Raw genomic sequence first — 11,969 nt, forward strand, 5'->3', positions numbered from 1 at the left:
ACTGAACATGTAGCAGCTACTCTACCTGGGGTCCATTAACATGTAGCAGCTACTCTACCTGGGGTCCATTAACATGTAGCAGCTACTCTTCCTGGGGTCCATTAACATGCAGCAGCTACTCTACCTGGGTTCATTAACATGTAGCAGCTACTCTACCTGGGGTCCATTAACTACTGAACATGTAGCAGCTACTCTACCTGGGGTTCATTAACTACTGAACATGGGTCTCTTCCTGGGGTCCATTAACATGTAGCAGCTACTCTACCTGGGGTCCATTAACATGTAGCAGCTACTCTACCTGGGGTCCATTAACATGTCTCTACCTGGGGTCCATTAACATGTAGCAGCTACTCTACCTGGGGCCCATTAACTACTGAACATGTAGCAGCTACTCTTCCTGGGGTCCATTAACATGTAGCAGCTACTCTACCTGGGGTCCATTAACATGTAGCAGCTACTCTACCTGGGGTCCATTAACATGTAGCAGCTACTCTACCTGTCCATTAACATAGCAGCTACTCTACCTGGGGTCCATTAACATGTATCAGCTACTCTACCTGGAGTCCATTAACATGTAGCAGCTACTCTACCTGGGGTCCATTAACATGGCAGCTACTCTACCTGGGGTCCATTAACATGTATCAGCTACTCTACCTGGGGTCCATTGGGTAGCAACTACCTGGGGTCCATTAACATGTATCAGCTACTCTACCTGGGGTCCATTAACATGTAGCAGCTACTCTACCTGGGGTCCATTAACATGTAGCAGCTACTCTACCTGGGGTCCATTAACTACTGAACATGTAGCAGTACTCTACCTGGGGTCCATTAACATGTAGCAGCTACTCTACCTGGGGTCCATTAACATGTAGCAGCTACTCTACCTGGGGTCCATTAACTACTGAACATGTAGCAGCTACTCTTCCTGGGGTCCATTAACATGTAGTAGCTACTCTACCTGGGGTCCATTAACATGTAGCAGGTACTCTACCTGGGGTCCATTAACATGTAGCAGCTACTCTTCCTGGGGTCCATTAACATGTAGCAGCTACTCTACCTGGGGTCCATTAACATGTAGCAGCTACTCTACCTGGGGTCCATTAACATGTAGCAGCTACTCTACCTGGGGTTCATTAACATGTAGCAGCTACTCTACCTGGGGTCCATTAACTACTGAACATGTAGCAGCTACTCTACCTGGGGTCCATTAACATGTAGCAGCTACTCTACCTGGGGTCCATTAACATGTAGCAGCTACTCTACCTGGGGTCCATTAACATGTAGCAGCTACTCTACCTGGGGTCCATTAACATGTAGCAGCTACTCTACCTGGGGCCCATTAACTACTGAACATGTAGCAGGGGTCTACCTGGGGTCCATTAACGTGTAGCAGCTACTCTACCTATAGTCCATTAACATGAGCAGCTACTCTACCTGGGGTCCATTAACATGTAGCAGCTTCTCTTCCTGGGGTCCATTAACATGTAGCAGCTACTCTACCTGGGGTCCATTAACTACTGAACATGTAGCAGCTACTCTACCTGGGGTCCATTAACATGTAGCAGCTACTCTACCTGGGGTCCAGTAACTACTGAACATGTAGCAGCTACTCTACCTGGGGTCCATTAACATGTAGCAGCTACTCTTCCTGGGGTCCATTAACATGTAGCAGCTACTCTACCTGGGGTCCATTAACTACTGAACATGTAGCAGCTACTCTACCTGGGGTCCATTAACTACTGAACATGTAGCAGCTACTCTACCTGGGGTCCATTAACATGTAGCAGCTACTCTGCCTGGGGTCCATTAACATGTAGCAGCTACTCTTCCTGGGGTCCATTAACATGCAGCAGCTACTCTACCTGGGGTTCATTAACATGTAGCAGCTACTCTACCTGGGGTCCATTAACTACTGAACATGTAGGCTACTCTACCTGGGGTTCATTAACTACTGAACATGTAGCAGCTACTCTTCCTGGGGTCCATTAACATGTAGCAGCTACTCTACCTGGTCCATTAACATGTATCAGCTACTCTACCTGGGGTCCATTAACATGTAGCAGCTACTCTACCTGGGGTCCATTAACATGTAGCAGCTACTCTACCTGGGGTCCATTAACACTGAACATGTAGCAGCTACTCTTCCTGGGGTCCATTAACATGTAGTAGCTACTCTACCTGGGGTCCATTAACATGTAGCAGGTACTCTACCTGGGGTCCATTAACATGTAGCAGCTACTCTACCTGGGGTCCGTTAACATGTAGCAGCTACTCTACCTGGGGTCCGTTAACATGTAGCAGCTACTCTACCTGGGGCCCGTTAACATGTAGCAGCTACTCTTCCTGGGGTCCATTAATATGTAGCAGCTACTCTACCTGGGGTCCATTAACATGTAGCAGCTACTCTACCTGGGGTCCATTAACATGTAGCAGATACTCTTCCTGGGGTCCATTAACTACTGAACATGTAGCAGCTACTCTACCTGGGGTCCATTAACATGTAGCAGCTACTCTACCTGGGGTCCATTAATAATAATAATAATAATAATAATATATGCTATTTAGCAGACGCTTTTATCCAAAGCGACTTACAGTCATGTGTGCATACATTCTACGTATGGGTGGTCCCGGGGATAGCAGCTACTCTACCTGGGGTCAACGTAACATCTACAGATCATATCTTCTCAGTCTGTACAATAGTCAGAAATAGATTACACGAAGAAGAGTCTCCTGTTGCACGTTTCATTGATTTGATGTTTATTTTTTAAACGGGGATATTTTAGCCTGTAGTTTGTCAAAGACAGGGGTTGATGGGGAACAGGGATATTGTAGCCTATAGTTTGTCAAAGACAGGGGTTGATGGGGAACAGGGATATTTTAGCCTATAGTTTGTCAAAGACAGGGGTTGATGGGAACAGGAACAGGGATATTTTAGCCTATAGTTTGTCAAAGACAGGGGTTGATGGGAACAGGGATATTTTAGCCTGTAGTTTGTCAAAGACAGGGGTTGATGGGAACAGGGATATTTTAGCCTGTAGTTTGTCAAAGACAGGGGTTGATGGGAACAGGGATATTTTAGCCTATAGTTTGTCAAAGACAGGGGTTGATGGGAACAGGGATATTGTAGCCTGTAGTTTGTCAAAGACAGGGGTTGATAGGAACAGGGATATTTTAGCCTATAGTTTATCAAAGATGAGGGGTTGATGGAACAGGGAGGACAGTAGGGAGATTTTAGCCTATAGTTTGTCAAAGAGGGGGTTGATCTGATGAGGAACAGGAGGGATATTTAGCCTATAGTTTATCAAAGACAGGGTTGATGGGAACAGGGATAATGTAGCCTGTAGTTTTCAAAGACAGGGGTTGATAGGAACAGGGATATTTTAGTAGTTTGACAAAGACAGGGGTTGATTGGAACAGGGATATTGTATCCTGTAGTTTGTCAAAGACAGGGGTTGATAGGGGGAACAGGGATATTTTAGCCTATAGTTTGTCAAAGACAGGGGTTGATAGGAAGAGGAAGTAGGGATATTTTAGCCAATAGTTTAGTCAAAGACAGGGGTTGATGGAGGAACAGGGATAGTAGGATAGTTTGTCAAAGACAGGGGTTGATAGGAACAGGAACAATGGGATATTTTAGCCTATAGTTTGTCAAAGACAGGGGTTGATGGGAGAACAGGGATATTGTAGCCTGTAGTTTGTCAAAGACAGGGTTTTGATGGGAGGTAGGAGAGAGGATATTTTAGCCTATAGTTTCTCAAAAACAGGAGGAGGAGTAGGAATCCAGTCTCTTTTCAATGGACCAATGTGCTTTAGCAAGGGTTTTCGTCCTCTTCTGAGGAGGAGTAGGAGAGAGGAGGAGGAGTAGGAGAGAGGAGGAGGAGTAGGAGAGATCGGACCAATGTGCTTTAGTGAGGGTTTTCGTCCTCTGAGGAGGAGTAGGAGAGAGGAGGAGGAGTAGAAGAGAGGAGGAGGAGTAGGAGAGATCGGACCAATGTGCTTTAGTAAGGGTTTTCGTCCTCTTCTGATGAGGAGTAGGAGAGAGGAGGAGGAGTAGGAGAGATCGGACCAATGTGCTTTAGCGTTGGACTAGTAACCAGCAGGTAGCCTAGTGGTTAGAGCGTTGGAATAGTAACCAGCAGGTAGCCTAGTGGTTAGAGTGTTGGACTAGTAACCAGCAGGTAGACTAGTGGTGAGTGTTGGACTAGTAACCAGCAGGTAGCCTAGTGGTTAGAGTGTTGGGCCAGTAACCAGCAGGTAGCCTCGTGGTTAGAGCGTTGGACGAGTAACCAGCAGGTAGACTAGTGGTGAGTGTTGGACTAGTAACCAGCAGGTAGCCTAGTGGTTAGAGCGTTGGACGAGTAACCAGCAGGTAGACTAGTGGTGTGTTAGAGCAGGTAGCCTGGTGGTTAGAGCGTTGGACCAGTAACCAGCAGGTAGCCTAGTGGTTAGAGCGTTGGACCAGTAACCAGCAGGTAGCCTAGTGGTTAGAGTGTTGTGCCAGTAACCAGCAGGTAGCCTAGTGGTTAGAGTGTTGGACTAGTAACCAGCAGGTAGCCTAGTGGTTAGAGCGTTGGGCCAGTAACCAGCAGGTAGCCTGGTGGTGAGTGTTGGACTAGTAACCAGCAGGTAGCCTAGTGGTTAGAGTGTTGGACTAGTAACCAGCAGGTAGACCATGTGGTTAGAGCGTTGGACCAGTAACCAGCAGGTAGCCTAGTGGTTAGAGTGTTGGACCAGTAACCAGCAGGTAGCCTAGTGGTTAGATGCGTTGGACTAGTAACCAGCAGGTAGCCTAGTGGTTAGAGTGTTGGACCAGTAACCAGCAGGTAGCCTAGTGGTTAGAGCGTTGGACTAGTAACCAGCAGGTAGCCTAGTGGTTAGCGTTGGACTAGTAACCAGCAGGTAGCCTAGTGGTTAGAGTGTTGGACTAGTAATCAGCAGGTAGCCTAGTGGTTAGAGTGTAATAATTGGACTAGTAATAATAAGGTTGCCATTTGATTGAATCAAAGCCTACAGTCATGTGTGCTGACAAGGTAAAAATACCCTGTCGTTCTGCTCCCCCTGAACAAGGCAGTAAGTTAACCTACTGTTCCCCGGTAGGCCGTCATTGTGAATAATAATTTGTTCTTAACTGACTTGCCTAGTAAAATAAATGGTTAAATTAAAAAATGTTTAGCAGATGGTTTAGTTCGGCTGCTGCATGGTGCTCTATTCTTCGTGCCACTTCTGCATAGCTGTGTTGCTGGATAAATGTGGGTTTATGGGACAGCGAGGAATGACTGAGAAAATCTGAGTGCAGTGGGAAGATGTGTTTTTGAGGAAGAATGGCCCAAAGTAGAAACCGTATTCTGCAGTCTCTGATGGCACAGAAATGTTCCCCCCAACGAGAGTGAGTATGAGCGCAGAAGATGATTTGGGCCCAGTGGGAGTTGTATTTTTTGAAGAAAATGGATCCCTACCTTTGGTAGTGAGTGAGTATGAGCGCAGAAGATGATTTGGGCCCAGTGGGAGTTGTATTTTTTGAAGAAAATGGATCCCTAACTTTGGCTGACCCATTTGTGGCTGGGTAGAAAATAAGTTGGGTGCTGTTAAATGTGCTCAATGTGGACAAGTGATGATTTCTTTTGTGTTTCTTCCGTCCAGAGGGAGCACTTCGCGTCACGTGAACAAGGACAAGACCTGTGACTTGCCTTGCTCTCCGGAGCAGGGCGCCTTTTAAAGAAGCGATTACTTACTGGGGTGGCGTTAAGTGTTAAATAGAAGATTCCCTATGTCTGTGACGCCCGCCATTTTGTGCAACACAGACCACGGCGGAGAACATAGTGAAACTAGAAGGCACCGTCCTTTTGAGTTCTGAAGCCGAGTCTTTCACTGATAAAGTCATGTTGAGATATGTCACTTATTCAACTGAGCGCTTTTGTGCCGAACACACTGAGGTGTTTCAGATGCCAAGCTTATGGTCATGTTGCAGCAGTGTGTAGGAGGGACATTCCTAGATGTGAGAAGTGTGTAGGAGGACATGGGGACAAAGGAAGGTGTTGTATCGGTGGAAAAAAACTGTGTCAAATGTGCAGATCAAATCAAATCAAATCACATTTTATTTGTCACATACACATGGTTAGCAGATGTTAATGCGAGTGTAGCGAAAATGCGTGTGCTTCTAGTTCCGACAATGCAGTGACAACCAACAAGTAATCTAACTAACAATTCCACAACTACTGTCTTATACACAGTGTAAGGGGATAAAGAATATGTACATAAAGATATATGAATGAGTGATGGTACAGAGCGGCATAGGCAAGATACAGTAGATAGTATTGAGTACAGTATATACATATGAGATGAGTATGTTAACAAAGTGGCATAGTTAAAGTGGCTAGTGATACATGTATTACATAAAGATGCAGTAGATGATATAGAGTACAGTATATACATATGCATATGAGATGAATAATGTAGGGTATGTAAACATTATATTAGGTAGCATTGTTTAAAGTGGCTAGTGATATATTTTACATCATTTCCCATCAATTCCCATTATTAAAGTGGCTGGAGTTGAGTCAGTGTGTTATAATAATAATAATATATGCCATTTAGCAGACGCTTTTATCCAAAGCGACTTACAGTCATGTGTGCATACTCAATGTTAGTGGTGGCTGTTTAACAGTTTGATGGCCTTGAGATAGAAGCTGTTTTTCAGTCTCTCGGGTCCCTGCTTTGATGCACCTGTACTGACCTCACCTTCTGGATGATAGAGGGGTGAACAGGCAGTGGCTCGGGTGGTTGTTGTCCTTGATGATCTTTATGGCCTTCCTGTGACATCGGGTGGTGTTGGTGTCCTGGAGGGCAGGTAGTTTGCCCCGGTGATGCGTTGTGCAGACCTCACTACCCTCTGGAGAGCCTTACGGTTGTGGGCGGAGCAGTTACCGTACCAGGCGGTGATACAGCCCAACAGGATGCTCTCGATTGTGCATCTGTAGAAGTTTGTGAGTGCTTTTGGTGACAAGCCGAATTTCTCGAATTTCTTCAGCCTCCCAGACCATCAGCAGAGAGTCCTGTCCTCCCAGGCCGTCAGCAGAGAGTCCTGTCCTCCCAGGCCATCAGCAGAGAGTCCTGTCCTCCCAGGCCATCAGCAGAGAGTCCTGTCCTCCCAGGCCGTCAGCAGAGAGTCCTGTCCTCCCAGGCCATCAGCAGAGAGTCCTGTCCTCCCAGGCCGTCAGCCTGTTACAGCAGAGAGTCCTGTCCTCCCAGGCCGTCAGCAGAGAGTCCTGTCCTCCCAGGCCGTCAGCAGAGAGTCCTGTCCTCCCAGGCCGTCAACCTGTTACAGCAGAGAGTCCTGTCCTCCCAGGCCGTCAGCAGAGAGTCCTGTCCTCCCAGGCCGTCAGCAGAGAGTCCTGTCCTCCCAGGCCCCAGGTCCTGTCCTCCCAGGCCGTCAGCAGAGAGTCCTGTCCTCCCAGGCCCCAGGTCCTCCCAGGCCGTCAGCAGAGAGTCCTGTCCTCCCAGGCCGTCAGCAGAGAGTCCTGTCCTCCCAGGCCGTCAGCAGAGAGTCCTGTCCTCCCAGGCCGTCAGCAGAGAGTCCTGTCCTCCCAGGCCGTCAGCAGAGAGTCCTGTCCTCCCAGGCCGTCAACCTGTTACAGCAGAGAGTCCTGTCCTCCCAGGCCGTCAGCAGAGAGTCCTGTCCTCCCAGGCCGTCAGCAGAGAGTCCTGTCCTCCCAGGCCGTCAGCAGAGAGTCCTGTCCTCCCAGGCCGTCAACCTGTTACAGCAGAGAGTCCTGTCCTCCCAGGCCGTCAGCAGAGAGTCCTGTCCTCCCAGGCCGTCAGCAGAGAGTCCTGTCCTCCCAGGCCGTCAGCAGAGAGTCCTGTCCTCCCAGACCATCAGCAGAGAGTCCTGTCCTCCCAGGCCGTCAGCAGAGAGTCCTGTCCTCCCAGGCCGTCAGCAGAGAGTCCTGTCCTCCCAGGCCGTCAGCAGAGAGTCCTGTCCTCCCAGGCCGTCAGCAGAGAGTCCTGTCCTCCCAGGCCGTCAGCAGAGAGTCCTGTCCTCCCAGGCCGTCAGACCTGTTACAGCAGAGAGTCCTGTCCTCCCAGGCCGTCAGCAGAGAGTCCTGTCCTCCCAGGCCGTCAGCAGAGAGTCCTGTCCTCCCAGGCCGTCAGCCTGTTGCAGAGAGTCCTGTCCTCCCAGTCAGCAGTCCTGTCCTCCCAGCAGAGATCCTGTCCTCCCAGATTTTCACCTGTTACAGAGAGAGTCCTGTCCTCCCCAGGCCGTTCAGCAGAGAGTCCTGTCCTCCCAGGCCGTCACCTGTTACAGCAGAGAGTCCTGTCCTCCCAGACCATCAGCAAAGAGCCTGTCCTCCCAGGCCGTCAGCAGAGAGTCCTGTCCTCCCAGGCCGTCAGCAGAGAGTCCTGTCCTCCCAGGCCGTCAACCTGTTACAGCAGAGAGTCCTGTCCTCCCAGGCCGTCAGCAGAGAGTCCTGTCCTCCCAGGCCGTCAGCAGAGAGTCCTGTCCTCCCAGGCCGTCAACCTGTTACAGCAGAGAGTCCTGTCCTCCCAGGCCGTCAGCAGAGAGTCCTGTTCCCAGGTATCAGCAGAGAGTCCTGTCCTCCCAGGCCGACCTGTTACAGCAGAGAGTCCTGTCCTCCCAGGCCAACCTGTTACAGCAGAGAGTCCTGTCCTCCCAGGCCGTCAGCAGAGAGTCCTGTCCTCCCAGACCGTCAGCAAGTCCTGTCCTCCCAGGCCGTCAGCCTCCTCCCAGATCAGCAGAAGTCCTGTCCTCCCACGCCGTCAACCTGTTACAGCAGAGAGTCCTGTCCTCCCCAGGCCGTCAGCAGAGAGTCCTGTCCTTTCAGCAGAAGTCCTGTCCTCCCAGGCCGCCAGCAGAGAGTCCTGTCCAGGCCGTCAGCAAGTCCTGTCCTCCCCAGGTCGGTCAACCTGTTAACAGCAGAAGTCCTGTCCTCCCAGGCCGTCAGCAGAGAGTCCTGTCCTCCCAGGCCGTCAGCAGAGAGTCCTGTCCTCCCAGTCGCCTGTACAGCAGTGAGTCCTCCCACCGTGGAGAGTCCTGTCCTCCCAGACCAGAGAGAGTCCCAGCAGAGATCCTGTCCCCCAGCAGAGTCCTGTCCTCCCAGGCCACCTGTTCAGCAGAGTCCTGTCCTCCCAGGCCGTCAGCAGAGAGTCCCCTCCCAGGCCGTCAGCAGAACACCTCCCAGGCCGTTACAGCAGAGAGTCCTGTCCTCCCAGGCCGTAAACCAGAGAGTCCTGACCTAGGTCCTGTCCTCCCAACCCTGTTACAGCAGAGAGTCCTGTCCTCCCAGGCCGTCAGCAGGAGTCCTGTCCTCCCAGGCCGTCAGCAGAGAGTCCTGTCCTCCCAGGCCGTTACAGCAGAGAGTCCTGGGTCCCAGCCCACAGCAGAGTCCTGTCCCAGGCACAACCCGTCAGCACTAAGAGTCCTGTCCTCCCAGGGCAGCAGAGAGTCCTGTCCTCCCAGGCCGTCACCTGCAGAGAGTCCTGTCCTCCCAGACCGTCAGCAGAGAGTCCTGTCCTCCCCAATGGCAGCAGAGAGTCCTGTCCTCCCAACGTCATCCAGAGTCCTGTCCTCCCAGGCCGTCAACCTTTATCAAGAGGTCCTAATCCTGATCACCTGCAGAAGTCCTGTCCTTTGCAGAATCCTGTCCTCCCAGGCCTCAGAAAACTGTTCTGATTACAGCAGAGAGTCCTGTCCTCCCAATAAAACTGGCCTTCTTTCCCAGACTCAACCTGTTACAGCAGTATCCTGGAGGCGTCAGCATCTGTGCAGAGAGTCCTTGATCCCAGGCTCAAAATGTCCTCCCAGAAACAGCAAGAGTCCTGTCCTCCCAGGCCTCAGCAGAAGTCCTGTCCTCCCAGTCAGCAGAGATTCCTGTCCTCCCAGGCAGCAGAGAGTCAGCAGAGAGCCTCCTGTCCTCCCAGGCCGTCAGCAGAGTCCTGTCCTCCCAGGCCGTCAGCAGAGAGTCCTGTCCTCCCAAACAGCAGAAGATCTCCTGTCCTCCCAGGCCTCAGCAGAGAGTCTACTCCCAGTCACAGTCAAGTCCTGTCCTCCCACAGCAGAGTCCTGTCCTCCCAATCAGCAGAGAGTCCTGTCCTCCCAGGCCGTCAGCAGAGAGTCCTGTCCTCCCAGCAGCAGAGACAAGTCCTCCCAGGCCAACCTGTTACAGCAGAGAGTCCTGTGAGAAGGCCGTCCCAGCAGAGAGTCCTGTCCTCCCAGGCCGTCAACCTGTCCTCCCAGACAGCAGAGAGTCCTGTCCTCCCAGGCCGTCAGCAGAGAGTCCTGTCCTCCCAGGCCGTCAGCAGAGAGTCCTGTCCTCCCAGGCCGTCAGCAGAGAGTCCTGTCCTCCCAGGCCGTCAGCAGAGAGTCCTGTCCTCCCAGGCCGTCAGCCTGTTCCCAGGCCATCAGCAGAGAGTCCTGTCCTCCCAGGCCGTCAGCAGAGAGTCCTGTCCTCCCAGGCCGTCAGCCTGGTGTAGGATCAGTTAGTGGAATGATTTGATTTTCATTTTTTATGAAATACTGGTACATACACTAGCGTTCAAAAGTTTGGGGTCACTTAGAAATGTCTTTGTTTTTGAAAGAAAAGCACTTTTTTTGTCCATTAAATACAGTGTAGATGTTGTTATTGACTATTGTTTTTGGAAACTGCAGATTTTGACATTATTTAAAAAAAAAAAAAAATACCCTGTTTTCTCGGTATCCAATTGTTTTAGTAGCTACTATCTTGTCTCATCACTACAACTCCTGTACGGGCTCGGGAGAGACGAAGGTCGAAAGTCATGCGTCCTCCGATACACAACCCAACCAACCCGCACTGCTTCTTAACACAGCGCGCATCCGACCCGGAAGCCAGCCACACCAATGTGTCGGAGGAAACACCGTGCACCTGGCACCTCCCGCCACAGGAGTCGCTGGTGCGCGATGAGACAAGGATATCCCTACCGGCCAACACCTCCCTAAACCGGAGGACGCCTCCCTAAACCGGACGACACTAGGCCAATTGTGCGTCGCCCCACGGACCTCCCAGTCGCGTCCGGTTACAACAGAGCCTGGGTGCGAACCCAGAGTCTCTGGTGGCACAGCGTCCTTAACCACTGCACCACCCGCGAAACTGCAGATTTTTAATGGAATATCTACATAGGCGTACAGAGGCCCATTATCAGCAACCATCACTCCTGTTTTCCAATGGCACGTCGTGTTAACTAATCCAAGTTTATCATTTTAAAAGGCTAATTGATCATTAGAAAACCCTTTTGCAATTATGTTCACAGCTGAAAACTGTTCTGATTAAAGAAGCAATAAAACTGGCCTTCTTTAGACTAATTGAGTATCTGGAGCGTCAGCATCTGTGGGTTTGATGACAGGCTCAAAATGGCCAGAAACAAAGACATTTCTCTGAAACTCGTCAGTCTATTCTTGTTCTGAGAAATGAAGGCTATTCCATGCGAGTAATTGCCAAGAAACTGAAGATCTCGTAGAACGCTGTGTACTACTCCTTCACAGAACAGCTGAACTGGCTTCTAAGAATAGAAAGAGTTGGGAGGTCCTCTGTCCAGTCTGAGCAAGAACGTCAACAGTGAGAAAAGACCTCACAAGTCCTCAACTGGATGCTGGCCTTCTAAGGCAATAGTACCCCTCTGTCCAGTCTCAACGTCAACAGTGAAGAGGCGACTCCTGGATGCTGACCTTCTAAGGCAGAGTTCCTCTGTCCAGTCTCAACGTCAACAGTGAAAGAGGCGACTCCTGGATGCTGGCCTTCTAAGGCAGAGTTCCTCTGTCCAGTCTCAACGTCAACAGTGAAGAGGCGACTCCTGGATGCTGGCCTTCTAAGGCAGAGTTCCTCTGTCCAGTCTCAACGTCAACAGTGACTCCTGGAGCCTTCTAAGGCAGAGTTCCTCTGTCCAGTCTGGATGCTGGCCTTCTAAGGCAGAGTTCCTCTGTCCAGTCTCAACGTCAA

At 50.6% G+C, this 11,969-nt stretch overlaps 2 long non-coding RNA genes across 3 annotated transcripts; one reads left to right on the forward strand and one right to left on the reverse strand.

The window, feature by feature from the left end:
- Positions 1–994: 994 nt before the first annotated feature.
- Positions 995–1,885, reverse strand: LOC127920792 (uncharacterized). 2 transcript variants are annotated; one of them, XR_008107403.1, is made up of 4 exons: positions 1,682–1,885; positions 1,501–1,541; positions 1,198–1,329; positions 995–1,156 (listed from the first exon to the last, which is right to left on the reverse strand). It is a non-coding gene; the product is annotated as an uncharacterized LOC127920792 (long non-coding RNA). The 2 variants fall into 2 exon arrangements; XR_008107402.1 differs by having other exon boundaries at positions 995–1,329.
- A 6,459-nt stretch (positions 1,886–8,344) lies between these two features.
- On the forward strand, positions 8,345–10,391 carry LOC127920793 (uncharacterized). The gene is made up of 3 exons (XR_008107404.1): positions 8,345–8,548; positions 8,637–8,712; positions 10,260–10,391. It is a non-coding gene; the product is annotated as an uncharacterized LOC127920793 (long non-coding RNA).
- Positions 10,392–11,969: the final 1,578 nt, after the last annotated feature.

The sequence above is a fragment of the Oncorhynchus keta genome, unplaced genomic scaffold (assembly GCF_023373465.1).
Source record: "Oncorhynchus keta strain PuntledgeMale-10-30-2019 unplaced genomic scaffold, Oket_V2 Un_contig_20533_pilon_pilon, whole genome shotgun sequence".
Lineage (NCBI taxonomy): Eukaryota > Metazoa > Chordata > Actinopteri > Salmoniformes > Salmonidae > Oncorhynchus > Oncorhynchus keta.